The 16873-nt window shown below is 37.1% G+C and overlaps 2 protein-coding genes across 3 annotated transcripts in view; one reads left to right on the top strand and one right to left on the bottom strand.

Moving 5' to 3' along the window:
• ASB2 (ankyrin repeat and SOCS box containing 2) overlaps positions 1–11232 on the bottom strand; it is a 43347-nt gene extending 32115 nt beyond the window's left edge. Inside the window, exon 1 of one of the 2 annotated variants that reach the window (XM_088145205.1) lies at positions 11214–11232. The gene's annotated coding sequence lies outside the window, so the exon portion shown is untranslated. Of the gene's footprint in view, positions 1–1515; positions 1663–11213 lie in introns of those variants that run through there. The other variant, XM_007437016.3, reaches the window with a different exon arrangement.
• The window catches only part of CCDC197 (coiled-coil domain containing 197), a 40005-nt gene continuing 24801 nt past the window's right edge, over positions 1670–16873 (top strand). Inside the window, exon 1 of the mRNA XM_088145207.1 lies at positions 1670–1714. The gene's annotated coding sequence lies outside the window, so the exon portion shown is untranslated. The remainder of the gene's footprint in view (positions 1715–16873) is intronic.

The raw sequence follows: 16873 nt of genomic DNA, 5'->3' as shown, positions 1-16873 counted from the left end.
CTTTAAAATGTGGTAAGCCAACCCTCTTGTTCATTTAGCTAGTTAGAGCCTTGAACATTTGCATAGAGGTTTTACCCAGAAGTTATGGCATCCTTGGTCTGGCTCACCTGCTGAAGAGTTTTTTTGGGGGGGCACATCTGGGAGTTGCTAGAGGCCATCATCCCATGCATTTAATATCCTTCCCAACTCTTTTTCTGCAAAAGCTTAACTTGCAATTCTGTTTTCTATGAAATACATGTGTCTCTCTTTGATAACAATGGAACTTCTGTCTGCTTACTTGAATATAGGATTCCATCTTGATATACACTGATTGAACAATTCTTTAGGTTGTGGGAACTGTAATGCTCCCAAAGAGCTACTACTATTGAAAGAGCTTCTATATATTTCAGAGAGGTATTCACTGTGTCTGCATGTACATCAGAATGAAATGCACTGCTTTTTGACCTCAGATTGGCCAAGGGAGGGTTGGAGAACATTCCATAAGTACAAGATGTGTGTGTTTCTATCTCACTCATTTCTTTACTTAGATGTAAGTTCTTGTGGTGTTTTAAAATCACCACTGTAAAACTGCCCTTCAATTCTATTTTCCTATCTTTTCTTACATTCTTCCTGGGTCAACTTATTGTTGTTGCTGTTACTGCCTTGCTTTATACATTGCACAAAGCCATACTTTGCTTAACTCTAGTTATAATTGGCTGGGTTTTCATAATATATTAAGCCACAGCAGAAGTTTGCAAAGTGCAATGACTGGGCTTGTATATGCTAAATCAAACCAAATAAACCAAAGTTTGATTTAGTGTGCCATATGAACCAGACTACTGTGTAAGAGAAGCTGTTGTTTATTGTCCAAGACCCACTGTATGATCCATAAATTTCCAGGCATTTGATTTCCAAACACAGGCATTAACTTGCAGATTTCCCAATCTAATATTTTTAGATGAACTGAATAACATGTAGATCAAGAACTGCCAAAGATATTTACAAGCTGGTTCAGCACAGAGCAGGAAGGTTCCTGATGATGAAACATTTCTGAGTAAATAAATCCCATCCATCCTCAGCTGTCTAAACAGCTGTTTATGAAGTAAATTTGGCACATCAGTTGGTGCAACAGATTTTTTGCTCTATTTTACCACTTATCACTACATTCATCTACACCATGGCTATAAAGAGCTAAAAACCAGCTGAATAAAATAAACTGTAACTTAAAAGTGGCTTTTCCCCTTGTCTGCAAGATAGATTTAGTGACTGGAAGCCACAGATGTTCATATTCCCATAATGTATTTCAGGAGTAGTTCCTAGAGAAATGCATATACATATGTACCTTGCAGAAAGCAATTTAAGCCCCAAATGATGTCTATTTTTAAAAGTATGATGTTTGTCCTGCTATTGCATGTGTAAATTCTTTCCCATAGCTAATTCAATACATTTCAGCATTTGGAGAGAAGAATAATTATGCAAATTGCAAGCAATGTTAATATTGGACTAAAACAATACATTTAAACCATGCATGATTACCTTGTAATTTTTGTAGAAAACAGTTTACTCCAGAATTATTTTTTTCATGGACTATGAAATCAGAATATTCCCTTTTGGATGCATTGCTCTCCTGTCTCCCTGTGTTGATAAAATGCAGAGCAGCTCTGAACTTTCTCCTGCTTTGAAGTCTGGAGTTTATTTCTGGATCACCCCATGATCAACATTTACAAGCCAAAATGTAAGTTGTTCTGCATATCAAATTTCCTGTCTGAAGTTTGAAGCAAAATGACTTGCTACTTCTTTCTAGGGTTCTTTCTGTAGCATTATAATTTGTAGAACTTCATTTTGCCCAACTTCCTTTCACTAAATGACACAAAGCCAGCCCTTTTATTCTATCATTATTTATTTACTGTCCTAGACAAGTAGGCCATATATGGCCATGTTGCTGATGCTGAAGGGAGGAAAAATTCTCTTTAGCACATCTACTTCATTTATATCCCCTGCTTTCTGTAAGATTGTCTCCCTCCTGATATTTTTAAGGCTCCAAGTTCCATCAATGAGAAATGCCTGCTACGGAAAGCAAATATTAAATTAAACTAAGAGTTTGGGGGGGGGGGGTTGGTTTTTTTACTGCCATATAAATTGACCAAAATTGACCATTTGTTAATTCGTAATTTGTGGGTAAGGAAGCCTGCTTTAAAAATGGCAGGCTTGTTGAAGGGTGTCAAAGTACAGCCCTCCAGTTTAAGGGCCAGGCCTTTTTCCTACTGGCAACCATATTTTTTCTTCTTTTTTTCAGCTGCTAAGGGCAATAGATGATGTGCCAGTGATTTGGAGGTTTTCCCAGTTGGGACAAAAAATGAGCTCTTTTGGAATTTTTAAAATTTGGAGAGGATTAGGATTTTTATGCTTATTTTCTATATTATTAATGGGTTAGGGGAAAGAGTGCAAATGATAATAAATAAATCGTGCAACCACAACATATTTTTTTAAAAAATGGGTTGTTCCTGGAGACTGTAAAAAAAGTGGGTGTAGTTTTGTGAGTTGCCACCCAGTTCAATTAATGACTCCATATTTGATGAATTATGTAATCTAAGCCCAATTTAAAGATAAAGGACAGTCTTTAAGAAGGTACAGCAGGATGTTTGTCCTTTGAATTAATCCCTGGAATGCAGACTGAGAAGGCCTATAAATCATCTGTTCATAACTCTTCCTGCTGTTGTGAGATGTATTACACTTACCTTTACACAAGCATAGGTTCTTAAAATACAGTGCCTGGGTTTCCCCAAATGCCTATTCAAAAAGTAAACAACAAAGATAAGTAGCTTTGTGGCATTATTTGTATGCCTTGGTATTACTACTAGTTTTAGGAACTCTGGGTAGGTTTCTGATGCTGTTTTTTTTCCTTGTGTACCACCATTGAAAATTATGGGAATGAAAATGTATTCACTCTCCCAAACCCAGTGAAATTACACATTTTCAGTTTGCTCCAGAAGAGAAGCAACATTTTGAAATATGTCATTGACCGTCCCGTCTTCCTAATGTATTATGGAGGAAGCAAGAGTATAAGGGGTGCTTCCTGTACTGCTTTTTTTCTTCCCAGCCTGCACTGTCATGCTATGAATTTCATTGGAGAGGTAAACAGTTATAGCAGACGGAGGAGCAAGATCTGACATCCAACTCAGGACTGAATCTTTTCCTTTTCTTTTCTTGAAAAGATTACTTTTGAAGGAGAATTGTTGCCATTTCAGGAAAACAGAAACTAATATTATCTGGAAGGGAATTAAAATAAAAAAGCTCTGGCTATGCTCTACTGTCTCTTTCTGTCTGATGAAAAGATAAGTAAGTCACTCATCTGAATTTCTGATCTGAATCTCTCCAGCCTACAGTGAAATGTGCAGAAGGTGACTCACTACCTATGGATCCTGAGAAAGGTCAGGGAATGGCTACTTTCCAACCAGCCCTATAATCCATAACTAGGCAATTCCAGAACTTTTAATCAGGTTGGATATTTAATAAAGGAAGTGGAGGAAAAAAAATGGCTTAGTGTTGAAGATTTGGTTCACATATTGGGCTAAGCCAAGATTTATTAGTTATCCACAATTAGTTCATACATTACTAAGCCACAACCATGGTCTATAATTCACAGTTGTAGAATGTGCTAACCCAAAACTTAACAAAGCACTTACAGCTTAGTGTGATGTGTAAACCAACCTATTTTTTGGTCACAGACTTAAAATGGAAACAGGAAGAGAGTGCAGGCCAAAACCGTCATCCTGTACCCAATTCCCTGGGAGTTCAATTGTAACAGTCCTCTAAAGGATTATTTTAATGAAAAAGGGGCCTTATTTTAATAAATAAATAAAATAAATCTTCAGAGGGATAATCATGTTAATTTGATGCAACAAAACTACTGCATTCCATCTTAAAAAATACTGCTACTACGACTAATAATAATTTATTAAACTTGTATGCTCCCCAACTCTCAACAACTCTGGGTGACGCACAAAATCAAGCAAATTACAATAAAATCAATAAAACATAAAAAGTAAAGATAAAAGGTGGCAAGCTTGATGATGTGAGGGCCTGGGGAAGATCTTATATGTTATATGTAATATGTTAGTTTCCAAGATTTTGTTGCCCCTTCCTCAGAATAAACCTGATCAAACAGTGCAGCTTCCCTTTAAGCAGAGATGAATGCATTCTTCTTGAACTGAGTTTTTTTTTTTTTTTACCTTAAAATCAGGATCATATATATTTAAAATACTCTTCATTGGATTTAGTTTTATTTGGTCGGTAGTAGAGTGCACCTAGAATGAAGACAAACAATTGTTTCTCTGTCTCAATAATCTACATCTATTCCCATTTTGCTTAAAATCCAGCTTGATAAAAGTTCTACAACGTTTTTCTATATTGCTAAAAGAATTCAGTAACATTTGGAATACATTAATGATGGGAAAAGGGAAATTGTTAATATTCTTCTTTGAATTAACACGCCTTCCTGTTTGTTTTCTGAAAACCTTGTGCAATACACTGTCTTAGATGTGATATTTCATACTATTACTAGAACAAAATGTAGACCATCATTTCTGCATTCAAGGCATGCATCTATCAAGGAAAGCATCTGTCTGTGCTATTCTTTGAACTCTGCTGGCTGCACAGACATCATTGGTTGAATCAAGGAACTCAGAGGCATTATTTTCCTTAGTTATATCAAATCCAGCTGACCATCAGTGGTGAAACTTCAGACTATGGGAACTATTTGTTTGTGCTAAGACAGGACCTTCCAAAAATGATAAAGGACATTCTTGAGATTGTACTAGACCACTGAGCGTTAGAAAAATCTGGCCTCTGTTCCTGCCTCTCAAGGCTGCACCACAGACAACAATCTGAGGTGAGCCGTAAGCAAAACAGACATTGAAAACAGAAGGCAAATCAGGAAGTGGCATTCAGAAACAAGCCAAAAGTTCAAAGGGATGATGAACTAGGGACGCAGAAACACAAGCCCTCTAATACACTTTCCTGTCCTTGAGCAGTCAGTGGCCAGTCTGAGTGGTCATTCAGATATTTTACTGAGAAGGTGAGCCCCTTTACTGAGTAACACCATGATGGCAGTACCTGCGCTTGCACCTATACACACACCTAGGCCAAGCATTAAGACGGTGTCCCATTTATTTCCATGACCAAGTCATTTATCACTGCCCATTCCATAACTGCAGAGTGTGGGTGATTTAGGCTTTCCCCCTTGACTCAAAGATTCAATTCCTTGCTCTCTGCTGCTTGAGTTTACTACTTGACTAGATGCAAGTCAAGAAGATGAGGTAATGAAACAGAAAATATTAAATATGACTTACTTTTCCAGCAACTGAGTAGCTTTTGTTTTTTAAATAATCAAAGAGTTCTTTCACCATTACTGAAAATCATTGAAGCTTTGGCAATATGCAAGGTTAAGGGATTAATAAATCAGTTTAATTATTAAACAGCTAAAATTCGTCAATCAGTTGACAAATCTACTTTTTAAAGTAAATGCACTTAGACTTATATTGAAAACCTCACAATGTTAATCTATGCATATCTATTTAAAGTCAGTTCCATTATGTTTGATGGACTCACTCCCAGAAAAATGATTATAGGATTGCACGCTTACTTTTATATTTCAGAGCATAAAGTTTAGCACTATTTCATATATATATATATTCACACACACACACACACACACATAAATGCCATTCAAATTTATATTGTGTAGAAATAGCTTTTTAAAAATCATTTTATTTATTTATTTAGTTTATGCATGCACAATTAACAAGACAATCTTTAATATTAAAAAAAATACAAACTAAGAAAGAAGAAAAAAATCTACCATATATTTTATGCTTATCAATAGTCACTGGCTTACTAATGAACTCACTATTATAATATGAACAGTACAATATTATTGTAAGATATCATAAAATCTCTGCTAAAGTAACATATATTGCTGCATCCTTTCATTAGCAGAAAATATTGCCTTTTCCAAAACAGATAAATCATACATATCCAACAACCATTCCTTGACATCTGGAATAATATCACATTTCCAATTTCTCCATATAATTATTTTAGCCACCCCCCATGCTCAGTACAACAATAATTCCTGATAAACAGTCAAATTCCAAAGCTTGTATAGAAATAGCTTTGCCTTTTGCATGCTGAAATTGAACGGATGCCAGAAAGCAACTCAGAGTTTTAGTTAAGCAGATTAAGAATGCCAGATAAAAATAATTAGTCTTTATTAGCCCTGTGGAGCCTGCAGGAGAAATTTCTCCATGTCCACTTGATGTTCTCAACTTAATATTTAATCTCACAGCATTTATAAAAGGTCACTGCATGTCACCTACAGAAGTAAATCCTTAAATTCTCGTCTTTGGAGAATTAGGTGCTATATTTTGGTGTCAGCCTATTGTCTGTCTAAATAGAATTGTCATGTCATCATCAAGCAAAGGAGAGCTGCCAGCAGAAAGGAATAGTCAAGTGGAAGACAGGCTTGCAAAAGCAGAAGACCAGAGGGGAACTGAAAGCAGCAGAATTAAATGAGAAGTGCAGGTTCTCAGAAAAGATTTCTCCTTCTGGCGCAGGAAAGCCGGGGTGGTTTCTGAAACCAAAATTAATCTTCATTTCAACTCTGCACTAATACTGAAGTTGTTTTGAATAAGTTGAGCAATTACATCCATTATGATCTGACTATTTATATATGTTTTAATATGCATCTCATCCTACAATTCTAGATGGCTTACAATGAACAAAAACATACACAGAATATCCTGGTAAAGCATGCACACAAACATATATGGCCTCCAGACTAGATACCATAATTCTACTCTGATGTGGTTGCCTCATTTATGGTACACCTCTTCTCCAAAGGTCCATTGGAAAAGCATATCTTTACTGCTTTTTGAAGTGACAGTAGGAAAGGGGCCATCTTATGCCCAGGAGGGCAAGCTATTTCAGTGAGGGAGCTACTACCAAGAAGGCCTATTGTAAGACTCAGGGGGTTGTGCTTTGGGTTTGTGGATGGCTTAGCTCTAATTGTATTGAAAATACAAGGGTTTAAGTACCTAATGAAGAATTAATGAGCATAATTGGGATTTATGAAATAAATGTTATCCCATAATTTTATGTGTACATATACCTACTTTGTTAGTAGGACTCAGGGCACAAACTTGTATTATATCAATTCAATTCTAAGAAAGAGTGTGGCAAGTGGGCTTAGATTTGCGCCTAATCAGTCTTGACCAGACAGTCAGTCACAAAACACTCATTTACAAGAGCTATGTGAATGATATACTGTATATATACACTTTCTCTTAAGCTCTCAGAGGAGAGACATACAGATGTTGTATTATGTCATGCTCCCATGTATGGGGTTTTACTGTACTTATTGTGGTTACTGTAACTGAAAAAATTCATTTACAGGATGTGAACAAGCCTTCCTCCATCATCATCATCATCTCCACCTCCTCCTTCTATATCTGTCAGATGTGACAGAGTCTAATGAGTATTATGTTGCCTAACCCTGTTTGAACATACCTCAAGAATACCAGTATGGGAAAACTGGTATACAGAAGCAGTATAATTATCTGAGCTTCTCAACATCATTTTAGCTGTCTGCTGACTTAGGCTGACAAGTCAAACCTTTGGAGAACTCACTGTTATTACAGTCTTAGATTCACTTTGTGTAAATATCAAGAGAAGGTCATGCACACAGCTTCAGAATGGAGGTAAAGTTAGAGTGGAGCATAGAGTTATAAATATAGAAGGAATTTAAACTAAAATAAGGGGAATGTATACAAATACACAGTCCCTTGGTGAATAAACATGACTGTCTATCTGGTCTTTGCTTAGCAAATATCATTTGTTTTGAGATGTAGTTAAGAGAAAATTTTAATTAAAGCTTTGTTGTTGAATTTTAAGAAATATGGGGAAAGCTTTTCTAGTTAGCAGTAGTTCGAGCAGAGCAAGGGAAGCAACACACGTAATTATATGTCAAACACTGTTACTAAAAGTGTATAATTGAAGTTCTACTCATTAAAAAAGGATTACACTACCAAACTGGTTTTAAGAGCTAAGATTCAGTCCTGACATGACTTTGACTTGTAAAAACGGCCTGTATCTTGGCACTCTGAAAACTTGGCTGAAGAGAAATGTTCAAGGGAAATTTGCTACAAACTGATGATTTTTCATTTATAAAGTTTAAGCAATAGCGCAGGGGAAACAGAGATCCAAAACAACTGTTTCTAAATTACAGGCACATCATCATCTATTTATATCTCACCTTAATTACTATCATGTTTCATAAAGCAAGGTTTCAGGAGATAGTTTATAATAAAAAGAAAAAAGAAAACTACTGATTAAAATGTTGTAATAAAACAATTCCAGATTAAGAACACATATAGGGGTTTAGTAACAAAAATAAATGTTGATTTGGTAAAACAAAATAAAGTACGATTTTGGGTTCACTTCTAAGGGTTCAAGAGAAATGGTGAAGAAAAATGTTTAAGACAGTGTTGTCCAAACTTGGCCACTTTAAGATGAGTGGAGTTCAACTCCCAGAATTCCCCAACCAGCATGGGGGATTCTGGGAGTTGAAGTCCACTCATCTTAAAGTGGCCAAGTTTGGACAACACTGGTTTAAGAGAAGGAACTCCACAGGTGTGGGGCACAACCTGACTGACCTCATGTAGTCCTTTGTCATTTTTCTGAAGAGGTAAACCTTTGTGTGAAGAAAATCTGGCCCAAATCTGGTTTGAAGGAAAATAACTGTAAAAAAATACATTGGACCCTTGCAGTTGCTTTGAGTACCAGGCATTTAACACACCTGGTCACAGCCTTCTTCACATTGGTGAGATATATTGCATTTCTCTTTAAGATAAAGAGTAATTATTTCCAAATGTACATCTGTGTTTTATTTATTTATTTATTTACTTATTTGCAATTATTTAGCAGTAGTGTACTGGCATCATCCTAGAGAAGGTCCATCTATGTCAGTGTTGTCCAAACTTGGCCACTTTAAGATGGCTGGCTGGGGAATTCTGGGAGTTGAAGTCCACTCAACTTAAAGTTTGGACAACACTGATCTATGTGGTTGCTAAAAGTCAACACTGCTGATGGCACATAATCAAGTCAGTCAATGCACTAAAAAACTGCAGATCAATGTTAGGCAAAATAAAGAATAGAAGTCATTTTAGTCAGGAAAATTGTGTGTGGGGAGGGGGCTTATCCACTCCAATCCCACAATCTCAGTCTGATTTGCTCCATACCCATCCTTCCTCCAATGGCTGGCTTAAATTCTTTAAAATAACATGGCACCACATAATTGTAAATGTCCCCACATTACTAAGTCTGGTCCTTAAACTAGTTAACTGCATACAGAATTTCAGGCCTAGGCCTAAAACCAGCCCAAATATGTGTAAAAACATCCCCAACAATTTTATTTCATTACAAAAGAGTGTGGAAATCTTTTAGTGGCCAAAGCCTTAACAAGGTGGTTGGTATTTGTTTTTTGGGTTTTTTTTTTTTTTTTGGTATATTAAGACTTAAATGAAAGCATCACACATTTTAATTTCCCCCCATGGAAAATCAGAAAAAGATTCTTTCTTTCTTTGTTCTCTCTATTTTGTATCATTTTGTGTTAGTTTTTATGTTCTCTTTAAAACTTTTAATAAAATTTATTTAAAAAAAAGAAAATCAGAAAGAGAATGTACCTCCTTCTTAGTAGCTTTCTAAAGATATTGGATAGTGCCATTTCCAAACCACAGAACAAGGGTTCAGACAGGTGCGGCATCACTGCATGTGCCTGCAGGCCACAGATCACCCGGCACAGAAAAAGTAAAAGTGAATACCTGTAACTTTTTCTCCTGTTTTCTAGAATGACTCTGAGGTATTTCTTGCTGCAGCTTAGGATGTTAGGGGAGCCTCACTGGAAAAAGACCACAAAGTCTTATCTTTACCCCTTCGATTCCATTGTCTTTTATCTCTGTCTACAACAGTGTTGTCCAAACTTGGCCACTTTAAGATGAGTGGACTTCAACTCCCAGAATTCCCCAGCCAGCATGGCTGGCTGGGGAATTCTGGGAGTTGAAGTCCACTCATCTTAAAGTGGCCAAGTTTGGACAACACTGGTCTACAACAACCCAGCGTTGAGTGTGGACATCTGCAGATAAAAGCTTACATGTGCAGCCCACAGTTGCTTTCCATATGTTTGAGAATTCTGATTCTCCAGGTTTAAGCACCTAGGCTTTTCCCATATATATTCATACTTAACATTTTGGCCTAGGGAATGGGCCTAAAAATCAGACAGTCTTGGGAGTAGAACAGAGTCACAGCCCTACAGAGCCTTTCCATGGGTATTATTATTAACCTTTTTCCTCTCTATCTCTTTTCCATTCTAAAATACCACTTTCTAACACTGCATATCACCGACATTTATATGCAATTGTAAAATTTGCTCTAAGCACATTCTTAATTGCCTCAATCACTGGCTATTAAAATCATTGCGAAGGAATCAGAACTTCGTATCACCATCTTGTTTTGAAAAAGTGACATTTATTTGTTTGCCCTATTTCTACCCTGCGAAGTTAAAATTAGCACAAGTGTCTGCATGAACTGTCAGATGACGCTAAAAAATATCTGTTGCACAACATACCATCAAATGTGTAGCATTTAAATCAGTTAAAAATAACACCACACTTAACAAACATGGCAGGTTCCTGGATTATATCTAATGGCGTGATAAACAAACTGTACACAGCAATAACAGAAATCAAATTAAAGTGGAAAGACTGATCACAAAAATCAGTAACAAACAAACATATTAATAAGACAAATTCTCATCTGGCTGATGATTTTTTAAACAGTTCTTCTAGCAACAAGTACATATAATTTAAAGCAATTTTAAATAAAGAGAAAAAAAAATCTACTGCCAAATAATACTAACAGAAGGAAAATAATAACCACCCTAAAATGAGTGGGAGAGAAGGTAAATTGAAGCTTTGAATCAGAAGCTGTTATACAACAATGATCAATTCTATACAACATTTAAATAGTTTCCAAGCAGCAAAGCACACCCAGAATTTTGAACAACTGAAGTTCTAAAATCATCAATAAAATAAAATATTGAAGATAGAACTTTCCATTTATTTCAGCTAATGCAATAATAGGAATAAATTCTCAAAATAAACATCTCTGAATTTCTTTACCTTCAAAAGTTAAGTGGCCAATGCTCTGGGATAAGGCTTTCACAGCAGTGGCATCTTTGATGACTTGAGCCTGTCACATAAAGAATTTCAAATCAGAGCGCCTTCTCTGAGCTGGATTCCTAGGGGAAGGGCTATAAAACAGGGGGCTGAGTGTCTAATGCTTTCCAACCGTCAAGAAATTGGAGGACAGGAAATGGGGAAGTTTGGGTGGAAGGCTGTATCAGTCTGAAACTTTTGCTTTTCTGCCCAAGGATACCTTCAGCATTTAGAATAACTGGTTTAAATAACTGTAACTTAAGCTAAAGAATATTAGAGCTAGGAACTGAAGAATAACCTGGAGTGGTGCAAAGTAGGTTGTTTGGTTAGGAGAATCTTAACAAATACTCACAGAGCCATGCCTGGGCATCTTCTCTTTCAAAATTTTTGTTCAAGAAAAGGGAAAATAGTATAGTATAGGTTACTCATCAGTCATTTTGAGGAGAAAAATTATTCCTTAAGAATAACTGTGACAGTAGGCCACCAAACTATAATTGATATGGCAGATGCAGGCAATGATATGTCCCCAGTAAAGGCTGGTCTAGAGCAGTGTTTCTCAACCTCAGCAACTTTAAGATGGGTAGACTCCAACTCCCAGAACTCCTCAGCCAATTCCAAACAGCTATGCCAGTGTAACAAGCTTTGGGTTCAAAAGTTCTTCCAAAAGACCCATGGCCAGATGATCTGTAGAATGGAGAAGAGAGTTAGAGAGGTTGGTGTCATAGGGTAATCATTTGTACCTCTGTTGTAGGAAGAAATATAATGATATAAAAGTATGAGCTTTGACCAAAGCTCAAAGTAAAAGAAATACAGGATAGAAAAGATGGGACTCCCTGCCACCATGACTTCTTCTGCATACTGTTTGGCCAGCCAGATGGAAAACAAAGACAGAGAGGGGGAAGGGTGAAACAGAAACCTCTTCCACTTACCATGACATGTTAGCAATGGTAACCAGTTCAGTACCATGACAGTCAGATGAATTAAAACAGGAGTTGCGAAGTGAAAATTCCACAGAGAAGGTCAGAGTAGAAATGAATCTAGAGATTCAAAATGAAGCCAAGGAAACAATTGTGTTGGGAGAATAAACTCTTATACAAGTAGTCTTTGTTTAGCAACTACAATTGGGACTGGCAACTCAGTCATTAAGCAAAGCAGTTGGTAAGTGAAACCACAACAGTGCTTATGATCTTACTTCAGCTTTCCTTTGCTTTACAAACCTGCGAAGGTCGTAAATGCAAGGACTGCTCGTAAATTTACTTTTTCATCACCATAACTGCAAATGGTCATTAAACCAGGCAGTTGCTAAACAAGGACTACCTGTATAGGAAATGGTGACCACAAGTTGAGGTATGGGGCATGAACCACAGGTCCTCATGCTGAAGAAATATCATACAATTTACTCATATTACACCCTGTGCCGAACATCTGGACATAAGGAAAACTAAATGGAGGCTCCACAAGCATTTTTATTGGCCATGAAGTAAGAGCTCAGTGCTCAGCATGTCAGAAGTTGGAAAAGGGTGGATATTCTTTCTTCAGGATAAATTTTTTTCTTTTCTGCTTAGCTTGGAAAAATGGTTACCCTCCAAAATAATTTTCCAATTACAGGTAATGGTTTGAGAAGGGGCTTTTACTTTATGCTTCAGTTGTGCAGATGTGGCTACCATCTTGACTTTTTTGACACTCCAGGGATGCTTCTGCCCAGCCCCATGCCTGCTAGATGTACAAAACATAGTTCATCTATTTAATAATTTTCCCCTTTTGTTACATTAAAAATTACAATTTGGTGACAACTTTTGAGGGATTTTGGGTGCCGTGCTCAAGGAGTTGAAAGGCAAGTTGTGTCCTGTGTTATGGATTCAGAATACATGCACATGCTTGCTGAGTGGGGCTGAGCCATTTTGGTCTCTAATATTAAGACATTTGAATTTAAATATCAAGCACAAAACATTTCAGTTGAGAACCAGTTGCATCAAGTCTGAAATGGTTTGTTCCAATGATCCTGCAAATAAACCAAATAAGCAGAATGTTTCATGGTCACATTATTTCACATTCAAAATGTTTTGCACCCTACCTACTATCCCAATAGAGAAATCTTATTTTAACACTGGTGACCGGATGATGTATTTTACAAGTGCTGTAGAAAATGTTACCGAGACTCCAGGGTTGAGTGGATGACGTTCTGTAACCTTTGGCTGGTGTTCTCCATGCTGTGTCTCCTGAAGGAGCCTTTTCATTCTGTCTAATGATAGGGCTCGACCTGAGAATCAAGGGGTACTGTTTCCCAAGTTATTTCCCAAGTTACTTTAAGACAACCCTTTAAGAAACTGCCTAGGATGACAGCTGTGTGTTTTGCCAAGTGCTGCATGTACAGATTGGAAATGGCCTCTGTGTAGTCCTTTGAAATACTAGTGATGAATCTGGAACCTTCTGAAAACAATCCATACGCTCTAACTATTGGGCTGTGATACTTTCCCTATTTCTATTGAAAGATTAAACACAAACTGGCATGGAATAGAGATCTTCTTTTGAGTGATCTAATAGCTGGCTGTTATATCTGCTTAAATTGTGTCTAGATGTGGTGCAGAATTTTTTTTTTCAGAGAACAGAGCATAGTGTCCCCTGGGTATTTGAGGACTTCACCCACAATGTGTGTTGGGGTTGTTAGGTGAACATGGAAAACAGCTGAGTGCATGTAGGATGACCAGAACTGGGCTGCTAAAATCCTTATGACTACTAGATGGCAGCAAAGTGATATAGAACAGGGTTCCTCAACCTCAGCAACTTTAAGATGCTGGCTGGGAAATTCTGGGAGTTGGAGTCCACCCATCTTAAAGTTGCTGAGGTTGAGGAACCCTGATATAGAAAACTAACTTGTGGTTGCTGGGATTTTTCCAGGCCATATCTGATACTGCTAAGCTGTAGCAACCCAGAAAGTACACCTCTCTACTAAACTCTATTCTTCAAATTTTGCAACATGAGTTTGTTGTTCATGCTTATAACTCTCTTTCTTTATTTTGAAAGGAAAAACTGTTCTAATGATAACAAGGGATAATGTTCCCACATATATTCTGCAAATAGAAAGAAAAAGGAGAAATGGTGGGTTGGTTTTTTGTTTTTATTTTGTTTTTTTTGGGGGGGGTATTTGTTTCTGTTTTTGACCCAGCTAGGGAAATACAGGTAAAGATTGATTGATTTATGTGATTTATTTGCAGCCTGAATCCAAACAGACTCTAAGCTTCTATGGTGTATCCTTTAGAGAATGCTGAATGCCAAAAGAAGAAATAAGGTGGAAAACCTATGCCAATGAAATATCTAGTCATCATCCTCACAAGTATTGATGGATAGCAGCTTGTATAGCTTTAAACAGGATTATAGTTTCCTAGAGGACAATTCTGTTAACTGATATCTTTAAAGTGGCATGCTGACTGCAGAATCATTTCCCAGAGAAGCTTGACTGGTACTAATTTTAGCACTAGCTAAAGACTTTTTTGAAAAAGGCATCAAGGCATTTAAATCACCACTGATTTATGCATATAGAATTTGGTTCTCAGTCCATAAGCTATGCTTTATTTTCACAGTAGAGTCTTTGTCAAGTAACCTTTTTGATGCTAAATGTTAATGGCTTTGATTTTTTAAGTTATTACTGTATCTTGACTTTTAATATTGTATTTCATTTCTTGTATTGTAAGCTGTCCAAGAAATGTGTTGATAAGCAGCATATCATATATTAGCAGAAGTAATGGCATAGCTGTGACAACTAAATGGACCATTTTTAGTATATTGTAGTAACATTATGTTTTTTCCTAGTGTGTTTGAATTAAATAAATGCATAAACACCTACTTTTGTTGGAAACAGGGCAGACTCCCAGTGGATCTATCACCACTAGGCAAGAGACGGTGCTAGATGGATTCTGCAGGGGGCAGAGCAGATAGTTCTGGCAGGTTTGAAGAACTATTGTGCCTCGCTTGAAGGAGATGTGCAAGGGAATTGGACTGAAAGTAGAAGGGAAGCCTTGCTAAATATTAAAAAAAAAGCACACTGGACAGAAATAGTATTAAAAATACAAAACTGCTATTTGTTATTGATTCACCATGGCAAGTTATTGCTTCATTTTGAAATGGAAAAATAAAGAACTCTGTTCAGACAGGTAAGAAGGGCTTTGCCATTATACTTACTTTAATATATAGAAGCCTATAAAGTGGAGAATAATATAACAGTAAAAGTCATGCATTATTTTAATAAAATTGTGCTTTAGAATGTCACTTTTATGTAAGTCTCATCTGAAAGCACTGCCATTTTCTTTCAGAGAGGCTGCATTTTTATTGTCTGGCAAATCTTCCTGAGGGAACTTGATAATTTCAGAGTTAGCACACCCAAACCTTTCCAACGTGACATAACATACATTCTTATATAGATTAAATCGCTTGAACTTGGTTACAAATAGATTTCATCAAAATATCCAGAATTGCAGCCAGGGGTTATGCTTCTGCTGCTACTGGCATTTTCCCCAGTGTAAAGATTTAGATCAGCATTTCTCAATCTCAGCAACTTTAAGATGTATGGACTTCAACTCCCAGAATTCCCCAGCCAGCATTCTGGGAATTGAAGTCCATATATCTTAAAGTTGCTGAGATTGAGAAACGCTGATTTAGATTAATAATGTGTCACTGAAACCAGTTCCTGTACACTAGGATAACATCTTTTAGCCTGGAAGATTGTGCTTTCTGTGGTACTGGTGTGGATGGCAAGGGCATTGTGGATATCACTGGAGGAGGCAGGGCTGAAGTTGTAGCATCTTTGAGGGAGGGGGGTGCTTAAGGGATACTATGAAAAGATAAATCTAAACATTTCAGCCCTGCCCCCTCTGAGGGTTGCTAATGGGATGCCAGGGGGCTGCAGGTGGCCCACAGATCACATATTGTCCCTGCTGCATATTTGCTTAAGTTTGGCTTGTAGGTTTTCTTTAAAAGTGAATGGGGGAAAGCCTCTTTAAAGAAATACATGATTATATATCCATTTAATTAAGTAACAGCCCTAATACTCTGTGATCAAATACAGAATAATGCCCTCCTCTATCGGGCCTTATTCTGCATCTCTTCCTACCGCACTGAGCACCTACTAATAATAATGGATGGGTAGTAGGACTGTGTAGATCAGTGTTTCTCAACCCATGGGGGATGACTGGCTGGAGAATTCTGGGAGTTGAGGTCCACTCATCTTCAAGTTGCTGAGGTTGAGAAACACTGGTGTAGAGAAAGAAGCATGTGATGTTCCCTTGGTTCCTGCTACCTCAGGAGAGATCAAGATGCAGCCCTGTTTTTTGCTTGTATTCTTGCAGCCCCATGCCATTAGTAATACAACCATTCAGAAAAGAATCATGCAATTACTTTACTTAATGGTGAATGAGTTTAAGCAGGGAGAGTCTAGTGTAGAGAGGTATTGCCAATAGAAGAGAATAGAAGAGAATGTATGAGAGGTATTGATTTTCCCTGTAGCTAAGGTTGTTCAAGAATGAAGCAAAGAGATGTCATGGAGATGGAGATGCCATTGTGATGCTTCATGCTATCTCCACACACTGCTGAAGTGGATCATTACCATTGCTGTCAATGTCCCCAATTTT

The sequence above is a fragment of the Python bivittatus genome, unplaced genomic scaffold (assembly GCF_059951505.1).
Source record: "Python bivittatus isolate LINGU-HERP-01145 unplaced genomic scaffold, Pbiv_v1 ctg000480_np1212, whole genome shotgun sequence".
NCBI classification, from domain to species: domain Eukaryota; kingdom Metazoa; phylum Chordata; class Lepidosauria; order Squamata; family Pythonidae; genus Python; species Python bivittatus.
The sequence above is the reverse complement of the archived record's forward strand: the minus strand, read 5'-3'. Positions and strand labels throughout refer to the sequence as shown.